Source organism: Schistocerca americana, chromosome 5, assembly GCF_021461395.2.
Source record: "Schistocerca americana isolate TAMUIC-IGC-003095 chromosome 5, iqSchAmer2.1, whole genome shotgun sequence".
NCBI lineage: Eukaryota > Metazoa > Arthropoda > Insecta > Orthoptera > Acrididae > Schistocerca > Schistocerca americana.
The window spans coordinates 468,860,191-468,875,275 of record NC_060123.1 but is presented as its reverse complement, the minus strand read 5'-3'; positions in this window follow the sequence as shown (position 1 = coordinate 468,875,275).

The window sequence follows — 15,085 nt, the reverse complement described above, 5'->3', positions numbered from 1 at the left end:
TAAAAGGAAATGCAAAGGCTCAGTGTAGATGTAGTGGGCGTCAGCGAAGTGATATGGAAACAAGATTAGAATTTCTGTTCGAACAAATATAGGGTAATATCAGTAGCTGCAGAAAATGATGTAACGGGAGCAGGATTCGATTTGGATAGGAAAGTAGGGAGTAGCGTGTGCTGCAGTAAACAATTCAGTTATATATTGGTTCTAATCGCATTAGACAGCGAGTATTTCAGGAATATATGTCAGCGTCACAAGCAACCGATCAAAATGCTAAGAAGAGGAGCATACTGAACATTTAATTCGGTATGTAAACGGAGATAAAAAATAATAAAAATCATGGGGGATTGAAACGCGTTAGTTGGGGAAGGAGTAGAAGAAAGGGTTACGGGAAAAATGGATTTCGCTGTAGGAATGAGAGAGGATGAAGAAGAATTAAGGGTTGTAATAAATTTCTGATGGTAACAGTGAATACTCTGTTCAAGAATCACAAGAGGACGAGTTATACTTGGAAAAGGTCCGGCTCCACGGAGCTTTTCAGCTGCTCATGGTCAGACGGGGCTTCTGAAATCAGATACTGCACAGGAAGGCTTTCCAAAGCGCAGAAAAGGACTCAGATCACAATTTAGTGACAACAAGAGTTAAGGGAAATTGAGGAGAATCATCAGGAAGAATCAAAGTGAAAAGAAGTGTGATACTGAAGTACAAGGAATGATGAGGCGCGATTGATGTTCGCTAAGATACAAGATTGATAGGACATATGTGAGTAAAACTACAGGCGAAGACAGAGATTTTAACAAAGCTAACAAATATTTGAGGACGAAGGGCGCAAGTGATATTCTGACATGAAGAGTTAACGCAAAAGAGTTAGAAGAGAAATGACCCAAAAATATAAAAAGTAAAAATGAGTGAAAAGCAAAACAAAAATTTCTGAGTCAGTCTTTCCGAGAATAATTTCTTTTTCCGTTTTCTCCACTCTTTCCTGCAACCATAGCTTTTTCGGTTTCTTCGCATCTTTCGTGCAACCATTCCGCCTTGGTTTATCTGCATTTACTGTTTAGTTCATTCGTAATGGAATTATATTGCCGTATTCCTCTCTTTCCCTAAACTATTTTGTACTTCCTTCTTTTGTTGACCTGTTGAAGTACTTCATCGGTTGCTCAAGATTTCCTCACAGTTACCTTCCTTTTACATGTTTATCTAACGTTGGTGATTGCCCATTTTTAGAGATGTCCACTCTTTATCAACTGCACTGTTTGATCTGCTATTCGATATTGCAATAATTACTTCCGTAGCGAACACGTCTCATCATTCCTCGGTACTTCAGTATCACACTTCCTTCCGCATTGACTGCTACGGACGATGCTCTTAAATTTCAGTCTACTCTTCAACATTACAAAATTGTGATGCGAGTCCATATGTAGCCCTGCGTACGCCTTACAGTATTCCGGACTCTGTCTGACCTTGATGGAATCCATCTGGAACTGTCCCGTGAGCCCATGTCTTTTCCCTTTATTTCCTCCTCTTGTGATTCTTGAATAGAGTATTCGCTATTATCATCTGAATATTATTGCAGAACTCAGTTGGTCTTCCTTCTCTGTCAATCGTAGTGCCAAGCCCATATTATCCTGTAACCGTTACTTCCATTTCTTCCCCTACAGCCGCGTTCCAATCCCGCATCACTATTTGATTTTCATCTCCATTTACATACTGAATAACTAGTTCAGTATCCTCATATACTTTCTCTACCACCTCAACCATGTTTGCGCCGTAGACATACATATCTGACTTACCTTTGTCGGCATTCGATAGTTGTCGAATCTGTTGACAATAACCCTGTAGCTGAACAGTCCACCGTATCTCGCTCTCTACCCTCCTTTCCTATTCGTAAAGAATCCTATTCCCGGCATACAGTTTTATGCTGCTGTTGATATTGCACTATATTCGTCTGACCACAAATGTTATCTTTTTTTTCACTTCAGTGGTCCACACTACATCTAAATTAAGCCTTTTCATGTCTTTTTTCAGGTATTCTAGGTTTCCTACTACGTTTAACCTTCTGACATTTCAAGCTCCGACTCAAAGAATGGTTTCACTTCGTTGGTTATTGGACATTTTTCCTCATGGTCACCTCCCATGTAGCAGTCTCCTTCCGGTGTTCCGAATGGGCCTTTAATACTGCAACTCAACTCGGGCTCGTTTACTACCTATTTTTAACTTCATGGAGACATCTTATAATAAGCAAGTTAATTATTTCCCATATGCCTCTACAATTTGCATATTTACTGATTGCCCTACATGACTGTCCCAGCAACAATTCTACCCCCACGCACCAGTACCAACACAGATACATTAAATCTTAACTATTTTTTTTTTTTTACTAGACGATAGTATACATGGGAATCTCACTTCCTTACCCTTTATTCTTTCACCACAAATTTTTTCAACTCCGTTACGTTTCTCAGTCCAAATGGCTTTGTGGACATTGGATATACCAACCTATATGCATTAGGGTGTGGACAACCCGTTATCTCAAAGGATCGATGGTATAATTCAAATAACTTTTTGATTTCGCCATCAATGTCACTGGATTTTCTCTTGTTCCTCACCAGCACCTTATCTCCCTCCTTGAACTTTGTTGTCTTATACCTTTCTCCATTCCTCCTCTGTCTCTCATGCCCTTTCTTTAACATTTGCTGTCCGCCAATCTGCATCTTCTCTTGACTTGTCAAGCCTTGAGATGGAGGAAAATCTATGTGTTCTGCTATTAGATAGTCTGGCTTGATATCTTTCATGAGCTCATAGGGTGACAATCCTGTCGCACAACTCTTCACTGTGTTCATAAGATACTCAAACACAGTTATATATTCTGCCAAAGTACTATGCTTTTTACTGCAATACGTCCTACATAGCCTACCCAGCTCCCTCATATACCTCACAGCCGGGTTTCCTGCAGGGTGATACACTGAAATCCTTATATGCTTTATCCCAGATCTTTGCATAACCTTCCCCCACACACTAGATACAAATTGTGCTCCATTATCAGAAAGAATATTCTCTGGTTTTATAACATTCACAAAGTAATCTTTCTCTAGCTTGGTAATTATATTCTGGCTAGTGACCTTTTTCAGTGGATACAGCCTTACAAACTTTGAGAATACATCAACAGCTAAAAGAACATACTTTACACCCCCTCGACCTGTTGGCAGCCTCCCAAATAAATCAATAGCCAGCAGCTCACCATTCCTTTTAGGAACAATATTCTGCATCCCTCCTTGTACTGCAATAGTTTTGTACTTCACTTTTTGACATTTGTCACAAGAAGCCACTGTCTCTTTACTCTCCTGGCCATGTTGTTAAAACTAACATAGTTCTGCAGTATTTCCAAACATTTCTGAGCCCCATAATGCCCATGGCTAAGGTGGATGTAATTGATTAACTTTTCCACATGCTCATCTGGAACACATACCTTCCACTCCTCTTTGTCCAAATTTCTTCGTCTAAATAAGATACCCTCATAAATTCTATAATATTTAGCTATTTTTTTATGTTCTTTATTTCCAAAGTTTGTTTTGATAAACTTCAAGGTTTAGTCCCCATTCTGAAGTCTCCTCACGTCCTTACAGATCGATCTGATTTCCTTCTCTCCACCCACTCCTTTCATATACAATATCTGTAGTTCTTTCTCGTCTCCATTCCCTTCATGTTCTTCTACAATGAAAGGTAACCTTGATAAGGCATCAGCCACATTGTTGTCTGCGCCTTTAACATATCTTATCACGTAGTTAAACTGATGCAGAAACATGGCCCATCTCATGAGTCTATTATTTAACAGCTTACATTCTTGCAAAAAGCTCAGAGCCTTATGGTCTGTGTAAACAATCACTTTCCTACCTTCCACATATATCGTGAACTTCTGAAATCCAAAAACTGTGGCTAAAAGTTCCTTCTCTGAGATACCATACATTAATTCATGTTTGGACAGCATTCTACTTGCAAAAGCAATTGCCCTGTGCTCTGTCTTCCCATCTACTACCCTCTCCTGAAATAGCACAGCCCATATCCCATAATCTGAGCTGTCTGCCCCAATACAGAAAGGCAAAGACAAATCTGGATAGAACAAAATTTTGCTATTTTTGAATCTATTCTTGATGGCTTTAAATTCCCTGTCACACTCAGATGTCAAGCACCAGGTTACACTTTTCTTTAATAGTCTACATAAGTTAGGTGAATTCAGGCTATAATCACTTATGTACTTCCTGTAGAATGAACATAGTTCTATAAATGATTTCAATTGTTTCCTGTTTGTTGGCACCTTGCAGTCAACAATAGCCTTGATTTTCTCTTTATTGGGCAGCATGCCATCAAGAGTTAACTGATGACCGAGAAATAGTAATGTTGCTTGAAAAAATTCACACTTACTTAACTTAAGGGTCATCCCCCCTTTAGATATAGCCTTGAATACATACTCCAACAGCGGACAGTGCTCTTGCCAATTGCTACTCGTAATCAAAATGTCATCTACATACACTGTGTCAATTTTCTCATTAGTTCATCACCCAACACATGACTTAAAGCCCTTACAAAAACTGCTACAGATATTGATAAACCAAATGGCACAACTGCAAACATATAAGTCCTGCCCTCAAATAAGAAAGCAGTGTACTTTCTGCTCTCTTCAGCCAATTGCACCTGCCAGAACTTTGACATTATAAAATTTTTGCAACAGCTCATCCATGTTCTCTGGCTGATAATTTTCTTTGACTATTATTTTATTTAGCTTTCTTGCATCCAATACTATTCTTATAGAACCGTCCCTCTTTTTCACCACTACTATTGGATTACAATACTCACTCCTCCCCATTTCCAGTATGCCCCACTTCAACATCATCTGTATCCTTGCCCTTACAGCCTCTCTATTAGCTATTGCTATAGGATAAGGTTTGGCCCTTATCACTTCATGTGGCAATAATCTCAAAACATAACTGAAATCTACGACTTTTCCAGGTCTGTCAGAGAACACATGCTTATGTTTACACAATAAATCTGTAAGCTGCACCTTTTGGTCCTCATTTAAATGTCCCATTTCATTTACTTTGTCATGTATCTGCTGTTCAGGGCACATTTCATCACATACCTCTTCTATCCTTTGTAGATGAGTAATTGTCTCACCTCCTTTTGATTCCCCTTTAAATTTTATTCTTCATCTTTTTCCACCAGCATCAAATTCTATCACTCTGTCCTTTACAAAAATGCTACAGTCATACTTGTACAAGAAGTCCATACCCAAAATTACATTCAATGCCAAACCCTTCACCACAAAGCAACTAATATCAAAACAATACTCATTACTATTAAATTCCAGTAATACTTCCCTGGTGATGGGCTTGCTACATGTCCCAGTTGCTGTCTTAATTTTGACTCCTGTACCTGGTAATTCTATTAATCCTAAACCTTTAATTTGCTGCCAGAAAGATTCAGAGATTGCAGATAAACTTGAGCCAGAGTCTAATAATGCTATATCTGTAGCTCCTCCCACATTAATATCAATTATTGGCTGTATCACCTCTATTTCTACTCTGTTCAGCCCTGATTCCTGTAATAAATCTCTTTTTACTTCACTCCTGCTTTCCTCTTGCATAATGCAAATATCTTTAGGTCTTTCTCCAAAACATACGTCAGTATCCCATTCAAACAGATCCTTAATAGCAAACTCAACATTCTCTTCTTCACTTAATTCTTCCAATTTTCTGGCAATTTTAAATTTTATTTTACCCCATTCATCAGGCATCAAAGCTTTATGTAATTTTGCATAGAACACCCAATCACTCAAATCATAATCAGCCTCCTTCTTTCCTAACTATCCACAATGAACATCTTTCAGGCTTGCATCATCAGTTAGGAAAACATAGGTTTCAATTTTATCTTCTACAGCAAAATTCTCCATATCATTACACATTTCCATGTCCACATTGAAGTCATTATCACTACCACAGTTAACACCTGCACCCACAAGCACAGTAACCTTATCAGTAGGTAATTTACCAGCATTTTCCACATTGTCAAATACACCACTCATATTAGCCTTTACATCACAATGAATAACCCTCTCCTCACCTTTTCCACAATTCTCCATACAATTTCCAATAGACATCTCTACCCATTCATCACACCCATTATTACTGTGAACATTGCCCCTTAATTCCATATCCAGTTCTGTTCCCTCTTTTGATGAAACTACCTCTGTCTTTGATCTTTCAATGAATTTTGCTGCACACAAAACAATATTGTCCTCCTCTGCTTGTAATTTCTCTTCCCTTTTAAACATGTCATCAATGTTCAACTCACACCGTTCACTGCTGATATTAGCCTTGTTCTCTTTTTTCCTCTTATACCTTTTATCTGTATTTCTATAGTTGTTAAAACCTCCCTATAGATTTTCATTTCCTAAGACAGCATCCATATGACATATCCCAATTTCCCTATTTTCCTTGCTGACTTTATTACTCATCCCATCATGTCCTTGTCTGGCCCTGTTCACATAATCACCAGCCCTCCTGCGGACCTTAAGTGAGGCATAAATTAGTTTTTCGATTGCCTACCCTGTCCATTTGCATCTGGCATTCCTATTCTCATACCTTCTCTATCACTCCTCATCTGATCAAAATTGTCTCTTCTCCCCACAAAATTTCTGTTATACCTTTGTGGCCTGCTTCTCCAATCTCTATCCTGATTATTCTGATCACTTTTATCTTCTCCCCACCTGTTATGATTATTACTGTAGTCATAATTAATACTGTTTCACCTTTCATGATACCTTCCACTCTCCCTGTGTTCCATGTATTTAGGTCTGTAACACAATGCCCTGTACATATTATCCACAAAATTAAGAAATTCTTCCACTGAATCTGTTGCACTGTGAATCAAATCCCATTGCAAATGCTCTGGTAATCTTCTCTTTAGTGTAGATATTTCTGTTAATACACCCAGTGGCCTATGCAGATGATTTAATTTTTTCTGTTCTCTAACACAGAACTCTCTCATACTTTCCATTCCACTCTTGTAACTGGGTCCATTCAAAAAATCATTTTGCAACCTTAATTGTTTTGCCTGGCCTCAGTATTTGTTCAAGAACAGGTTTTCGAAGGTTTTAAAATCACAATTTTTATCATCATTTTGGATCGCCCACGTTTGATCTCCCCCTTCCAACTGCCTCCTAACATATTTAATTTTTGCCTGCTCACTCATCCCTGCCACAAAGTTATCCTTACACGCAGCTAGAAAGTCAACTGCATGGTATTTATTCTCCCCACTAAAAGGTTTTGACTGAAATCCATGCCCCAGAGGATATCCCATCAATAAATTTCCATTCCCTGCTACCACAGTATTAACTGATTCCCTCAAGACATTTATTTCCCCTTCTAATTCCTTCTTATTGTCAGTAATTCCCTTATGGCAATCCAGCACTCCTATGTTAATGGATTCAATGTCTGCCTCTGTTTCTCTTTGAAATAATGTGCATTTCTGTTCCTGTACCTGAATCTGCCCCACAAGATTACTTTGTACAGTGTCCATCTTGGCTACTAGGCCTCTTTCAACCTCATCAACTCTCTCAATAATTCCCTCAACAATTTTAACTGTGTTTTCGACTTTATATGTAATTTGAGTGAATTTGAGATACAGCTGATCAAATTTTTCACTCACTGACTTTATTTTATCACTAAGCCTTAATTCCATATCCCCTATTTTCGAATCCATTTCTCCAACTATTGCAGTTTTTATATTCCCTATTTTCGAGTCTATTTCTCCCAATTTACAAGTAAGTTTTACAATAAATGTACTCAGGTCACTTCCTGGTATCTAGCCTATTTCTTTTGGCATACTAGGGCTACCACAGTTACTCCTAACATCCACTGATTCGCCTTCACTTTGAGATTCACGCGTCACATCGGCCACGGCTAATGAAAGGACACAATTTTGCAATGTAGCTGCTGGCTGCACTTATCTTTTATATCCTCGTGCGACGCGACGTCTGCAGTGAGCTCCGCAGCACAGCTATGCAATGAATCGTAATCGGCGGCGTGGACACACAGCAAACTCGATCAGGAGCGAGAACACGTTGCGTAGGCCCCTGGCAGCATGTAGTCGTGTTGGTCGGTGGCACGGACGACGGAGTTGATCGTCGGCAGCACGTGGATACAGCTTCGACTGCTTTACCCGTAGCAACACAAGGACGTGGCACGGACGACGGTTTTTTCTCGCGGCAACACGTGGTCGACTCATCAGGCTGTGTAAATGACTGCCTCACAATCGTGGTGGCCTTATATCGGCGTAACCACGGGGCAGCGCGTATCTTGTCCAGCACAAACACTCCGGTACTGCTAATGCACCGATTTAGCTCAGAGCCCCCACACTGACTGTTCAAAAGCCTAACATCAGACGGACATCCAATTCCGAAATACTATGGAATATGGAAGAGAGTCCTATCCCGGACGAGCCCCCAATTGCAACTGAACTCGGGATCGTTCACTACCTATTTTTCGCGTGGCTCATCTGCAAAGGGGGTTGGTAGTAAACGGATGCATTTGCGCCCCTATTATTGTCAGATATTGGCTGGCTTTTGAACAGCAGTGAATTGAACTATACACGTTCAGATTGAAACTTATTTATTGAAAAGAAACACTTTAACATCGTGGCCATGCATTTTTAAGTTCACAAATAATAATCGGTGCAATTCGTACACTGTTTGTCTCACACCCATACACTTTCACTTTGTTCCTTCGCATACACTGGCGTCCATGCTTGCAGTCGCGGCACTTTGCCGCTCCCAACTCGCCACCACAACGGCCAACGACAAATGACCCCGATTTTCCCGCTCATATCCACAGTCCTGAGTCGGGTCACATGACACCACAGTAGTCAAAACAATCGCTAAATATGGCCACAGTTCGTTTACAATATTTTATAATATTTAAATACTTAAATCTAAATACATTATATAATTTTACAAATTATCACCACACTTATATAATTCGTTGCAATTAAAGGAAAACCAAAACACTATGCAACGGAACTACAACGCCCATCAAAACACAAAACAAGTATTTTCTGGTCTATTTTGCCCAGCATATTATCTCTGCTGCTGTGCTTAACATTTTAAATTACTCGAAAGAGTTCCATATTATCCCCTGTTACCCTACAATACGGAATCATTTTCCATGGGGAGATCCTCATGACTTTTTTTAATTACAGAGCACATATTCTGAGGATACACATTATGTGCCTTTAATGCAGTGATTCCTACTGCCTTTCGCATCCTCATACCGCTATCATTTATGACCCTTCAACCTTTTAAGGGCAGTTTCTCATCCAAAGGGCAAGAGAGTGCTCTGAAACTCCGTTTTCTCCATCACCCTCTTTGGAAAGGAGGGGCGATAGAGACTTCTTGTGACTGAAGTCATCAGCCGTCATTGCTGATGACCTTTATGAAAATTTAAGCAGTGGTGAGGTCGAACCCGGGATCTAGGACGCATTTTTTATTAGTAATCACAGACCTGACTCCTAGATCACGGCATGTAGAAAAGTTTAAACAAACTTTTGTGAAATTAAAAGCAAAGGTTTAATGGGAATTCTTCTGTTAAACGTAGAAAAGTGAGCGGATAGGTGGGAAGAGTACACTGAAGGCCTTTATTAGAGGCAAAGTTTACCTGATGACGTCAAAGATAAGAAATAGGAGTTGATATGGAGGACTTAGGTTATCCAGGATTTCTAAACACAATAGGCGAAAAAGTCACAGCTTAAATAAATACTAAATTGCTAACGCAGAACGGAATAGCATCAAGCGAAGCTGGAAAACAAACATTTAAGAAAAATATTCGCTAATAAATAAGTATTAGAAACAACTTTTTCTCCATTTGGACGGAATGTGGAAGAATACTAAATGGAATAAGGGGGAAATAGATCTAAATATTCAAAACTTTTGGATTGAGGGAGACAAGGAAAAACGAAACGTCAGATGATATCTGTTTTTCGAACCCACTCAGAAATCAACAAAACTTTCTTCTACCATATTCTTAGTGGGTCGTTGTTTTCGTTTTACACATACTAGCCCAGAGAAGGACCATACTGCGGTTACTTGGCAGCGAACTATAAAGGGTAAAAGAATTCGTTATGAAAAAAGTAAGCAGAGTCATAGTGCACTAGACTGCGTAAATGGCAAGGTATCAAGGGTACGTCACACAGACATGAACTTTACTGTCGTCTGTCAGAGTAGGAGGAAGGAACACGTAACGTTTTGTATAAGCAACCATTTTCCTCATACCTCATCCATTAGTGAAGTGGAAGGATGCATAACACAACAAATATTTCCCGCTGCTAGAAATTTCAGCCATTCACAGTGATACACAAATCAGTACATCATAATCCACAAATTATGTGTTTTATGGAAGTGCAGACGATCTCTGGTTTTCGAGTCATAAAGAGACCTGTATATGATCTTGAGGAATCTTCCACGCCGTTTAAGTGTCGGTTCACCAGCATTAACAACATACTGACATGAAACACCTACAGAAATCCTTACGATGCTATTTATTATATAGCTACCAATTTCGGTGCTTCAGTACACCATCTTCAAGCCTTAACTGACGGTGGAGGGGTTAATGCCGGTCGCTTAATCGATTCATCAGTTGTCAACATCTATGAACCGGTTTCCGCAGACCGCCTGTAACAATGATGCTGTGTCTCCTATCATCAACTACTAACTGACTCTCACTTTGTTTGCTTGTAACAATGATGCTGTGTCTCCAATCATCAACTACTAACTGACTCTCACTCCGTTTCGGTCTCTGTAACGCAATGGATTGAACCAGAAATTTTTTTTTAAACCGGAACACATTAAAAATCGACAAATCTAAATGGGCTCCTCAGCAGAATGGCCAGAAGTAAAAATAGGACATAGCAGGGTAAATCAAAGAAGTACACGGTAAATGCATTATTATAGATGTCTTTTTCCCCTGTCTCTGAAAGATCGACTTGCATGAGGCAAGCATGTAACATACACGACTATAAAGGAAACTAGCCTGTGTAGAGGATATATTAATGAAATCATTATCACTGTGTTATCTACAGACAGTATTCTAGGAACTGAAACATGCAGTGATGCTATCCCACATCTTACCAGCCACTTTCTACAATGTGAATGTACAACTGTGTCAATACCTCGCAAGCCACGTGACGGAGCGTGATACCACTATTTCCCACTCCCTATTCCATTCACGAGTGGCGCGTTGAAGAATGATTGTTAGTAAACCTTTGTGTTAGCTGCAGCTTCTCGTATTTTCTCGTCGTGGTCACTTCGCGAGACCCTTATGGGAGGAAGTGATACGTTGTCAACTCTTCACATAACGTACTCCCTCGGAGTTTCAGTAGTAAACCAATCTGTGTTGCATAACGCCTCTCTTCTAGCGGCTGCCACTGGAGTTTGTTGTGTAACTCTACGCTCTCGCGCAGACTAAGTGACTCTGTGATGAAACGCACTGCTCTTTGTTGGATCCTCCCTATCTCTTCTATCGCACCTCCGTGGTAAGTGTCGAAGAGTGACGAGCAGTACTCAACAAGTGATGAAAAATATGTTTTATCAGTCAATTCTTTTGTGGATGAATTACATATCCTTAACATTCTTCCTATGTCCGTCAGGTTAGCATCTGGTTTTCCTACTGTTTGCCTTGTGTGTTCTTTACACTTATGATCACCCGGATGATTGCTTCTAGCTATTTTACAACAGATACTATTTCCAGTAATTTGTCATCGATGGTGAGGTTGTACAGTAATGGACTACTCTCCAATGCGTGCGCAGTATGCTACATTTATTTACGTTCAGTCATTGCACCACTCGTCCATCCCCTGCAGATCCTTCTGCAAATCAATACACAGTCCTCTGGCGGTGTTATCTTCTTGTAGACAACCGCATCATCTGCGAACGTCGGAAATTTTCTACATCATTTACACGAAGGGCGAATTATATTTGAACCGCAAATATTGCGGAAATGGAAAGTGCTATTGATGTCTGGTTTTCACAAAATGGTTTTGTAGTAAGGTGTTCGTATTGCAAGCCAATAAACAGATTGTAATAGTGCTTATAAAGTGTGTTTTTGTGCAAACATGCGCTTTTTAAATGGAATAATGCCTATTGACATTAAAAAACTAAAAGTAGGGTAAATTAGATTATCAGTGGTGTTTGTTGTGGGATTCTAGTGCTAGCCGTTTACAAGACATCGCATTTTGAAAAAATCCCACACGAACACGTGTATAACACTTGCTGTGGCAAACACTGAAGAACAACACAAATGAATACTCTAGCTGCGTGGATACTGACCAGTAACGAGACTACTGACCATCGCCAGTTGTGTTCAAAATGATCACAGTCTGCGCATATACATGCTTCCTTGTTGGTACCAAACGTTCCTCTTAGTCTGAAGAGGAACGTCTTCTAGCATCCGTGGAAGGTGGTCCGTTAGGAGACTGTGACACGGGCGTGAGTGTAGTGCTCCGTCTACGAAACACCTGCCGATGAGATGATGGTTTTCTATCCCATATCACACGTTTACACTGCATGGACGCTGACGTTCCACCTGACGAATCCAACAATCATTGTCAACAGACCAATAGTGCGTGTTTCGTCCGTTTACCTGGCCGTGACAGGCAAATGTGGCTTCATCAAATGGTTCAAATGGCTCTGAGCACTATGGGACTTAACATCTGAGGTCATCAGTCCTCTAGAACTTATAACTGCTTATCCCTAACTAACCGATGGGCATCACACACAACCATGCCCGAGGCAGGATTCGAACCTGCGCCCGTAGCGGTCACGCGGTTCCAGACTGATTCGCCTAGAATCACTCGGCCACACCGGCTGACGTGGCTTCATCACTAACAAGATACATCATATATTCGGAGTATCCTGGCTTAATGTCCATGGACAGAAGATAAGGCAATTCTCATAAGCGTTTCCTACCGCTCTTGAGGGAGGGAGAAGTGGTAGGGCGGAACCTACATGATTGGAAAATGCGTAGGACACTTACCTGACTCATGCCACGTCCTTTTGCGATTGCGCGGAAGATAACGTGCGAATCAACTGAAACAGCAGAAAGAACAATAATTTCCCCCTCTTCTGTCGCCCCATTGCATGCCATTACCATGTCTAGGTGTTACATCACCACTTTCACGTAACTGGTTGAAGTGGCTGATATATAGTTGCCAAGGTGGTTGACGTCTATTTGGATATCTTGTCGTATACACAGCACATGAACGACTGCAAGAATGCAGTCACACCATGAGCACGTTTGTTTTATCTGCATTAGTAAATCCCAGCGTCCATTCACGACCTACTGCCTGGAACGTGACACTCTGACTAGCAAGTCGCAGTGCATTCAAGGAGCTCACTGTCATTTAACATAACAAAATTGTACCTAGCAAATACGCAGGTTGAATGGCACAAACAAGTCTCGGTCTGCAAACTTTTCAAAATACGATACCTCATAAACGACTTGCACTAGAATCCTGCAACAAACGACACCGATATTCTAATTAGCCCTAGTCTTAGTCTGCTAACGTCAATAGGCACTGTTACATTTAAAAAGTGTATATCATCACAAGAAATACACTTTCTAAGAATTATTACAATTTGTTAATTGGCTAACAATACGAACCCCCGACGAGCAATCCATTCCGTGAAAACTGCACGCCAATGGCACTTTCCATTTCCGCGATATCTGCGGTGCAAGTTGTAGGTGATTCGCCCTGAATGTTGTAAGAAGAACGGTCCTGTCACATTTCCTTGCAGTACTCCTGAAATTTACCTTTACATCTGTCGATTTTGCTCTGTTGAAAGATTCGCACTGAGTTCTCTCTGCGAGGAATCCTTGAATAGGCCGAGCTGATCAGAGACTCGCACTTTTTTTCATTAAATGGCGGCGCGGGGAGGATTCAAATGTCTTCCTGAAGTCTAGCAACATGGCATCAACCTGTGCGCTGATGTCTACAGCACTATGTGTCTCGTGGAGGAACAGAGCGGGCTGTTTCGCAAGATTTCGGCTTGAATTCATGTTGATTTTTATGGCGGAGACTTCCGTTCGCCGAAAACGTCATTGTTTTTTAGCATGAAACAAGTGTCATAATTCTGCAATACATTGGCGTCACCAATGGAGGGCTATAATTATATGGATCTGTCCTACACTTCTTGGAAACGGAAATAACCTGTGCTTTTCTTCAGTCGCTATGTACCCCTCTTTGTTCCAGCGACCTACGATAAACAGCTACCCGAAAGGGAACAAATTATTTCGCATAATCTGTGGTGCTACAAAAGAATGCTGAAGATTAGATGGGTAGATCACATAACTAATGAGGAGATACTAAATAGAACTGGGGAGAAGAGGAGTTTGTGGTACAACTTGACTAGAAGAAGGGATCGGTTGGTAGGACATGTTATGAGGCAGCAAGGGATCACCAATTTAGTATTGGAGGGCAGCGTGGAGGGTAAAAATCGTAGACGGAGACCAAGAGATGAATACACTAAGCAGGTTCAGATGGATGTAGGATGCAGTAGGTACTGGGAGATGAAGAAGCTTGCACAGGATAGAATAGCATGGAGAGCTGCATCAAACCATTCTCTGGACTGAAGCCCACAACAACAACGATCTGTGTAGAGCCTTACACGTGTCTCGTCCGGTCCTAATGCCTTTGAAGCACTAAGCGACTATAGTTGCTTTTCTGTTTTACGATCATCTATCTCAATATCAACAATTTCGATTATCTTACAATGATTGAAAGGGGGCATCATAACACTATCTTCCGTGGTGAAACAATTTTGAAAGAACGAATTCAGTATTTAGGCCTTCTCTCCGTTATCTTCCGTTTCGGTGCCAGTGTAGACGATTTCGATCCACTTAATTATTTTATGTAAGATCAGAACCTCTTAGGATTATTATTCAGATCGGCTGGGAATATTCTACTTTCGGAGTCATTTGACACTTCTCTCAATGCTCTCCTTAAGCTTATTTTTTGCCTCGTTCGGCTTTTGGTTGTCAGCTAGGTT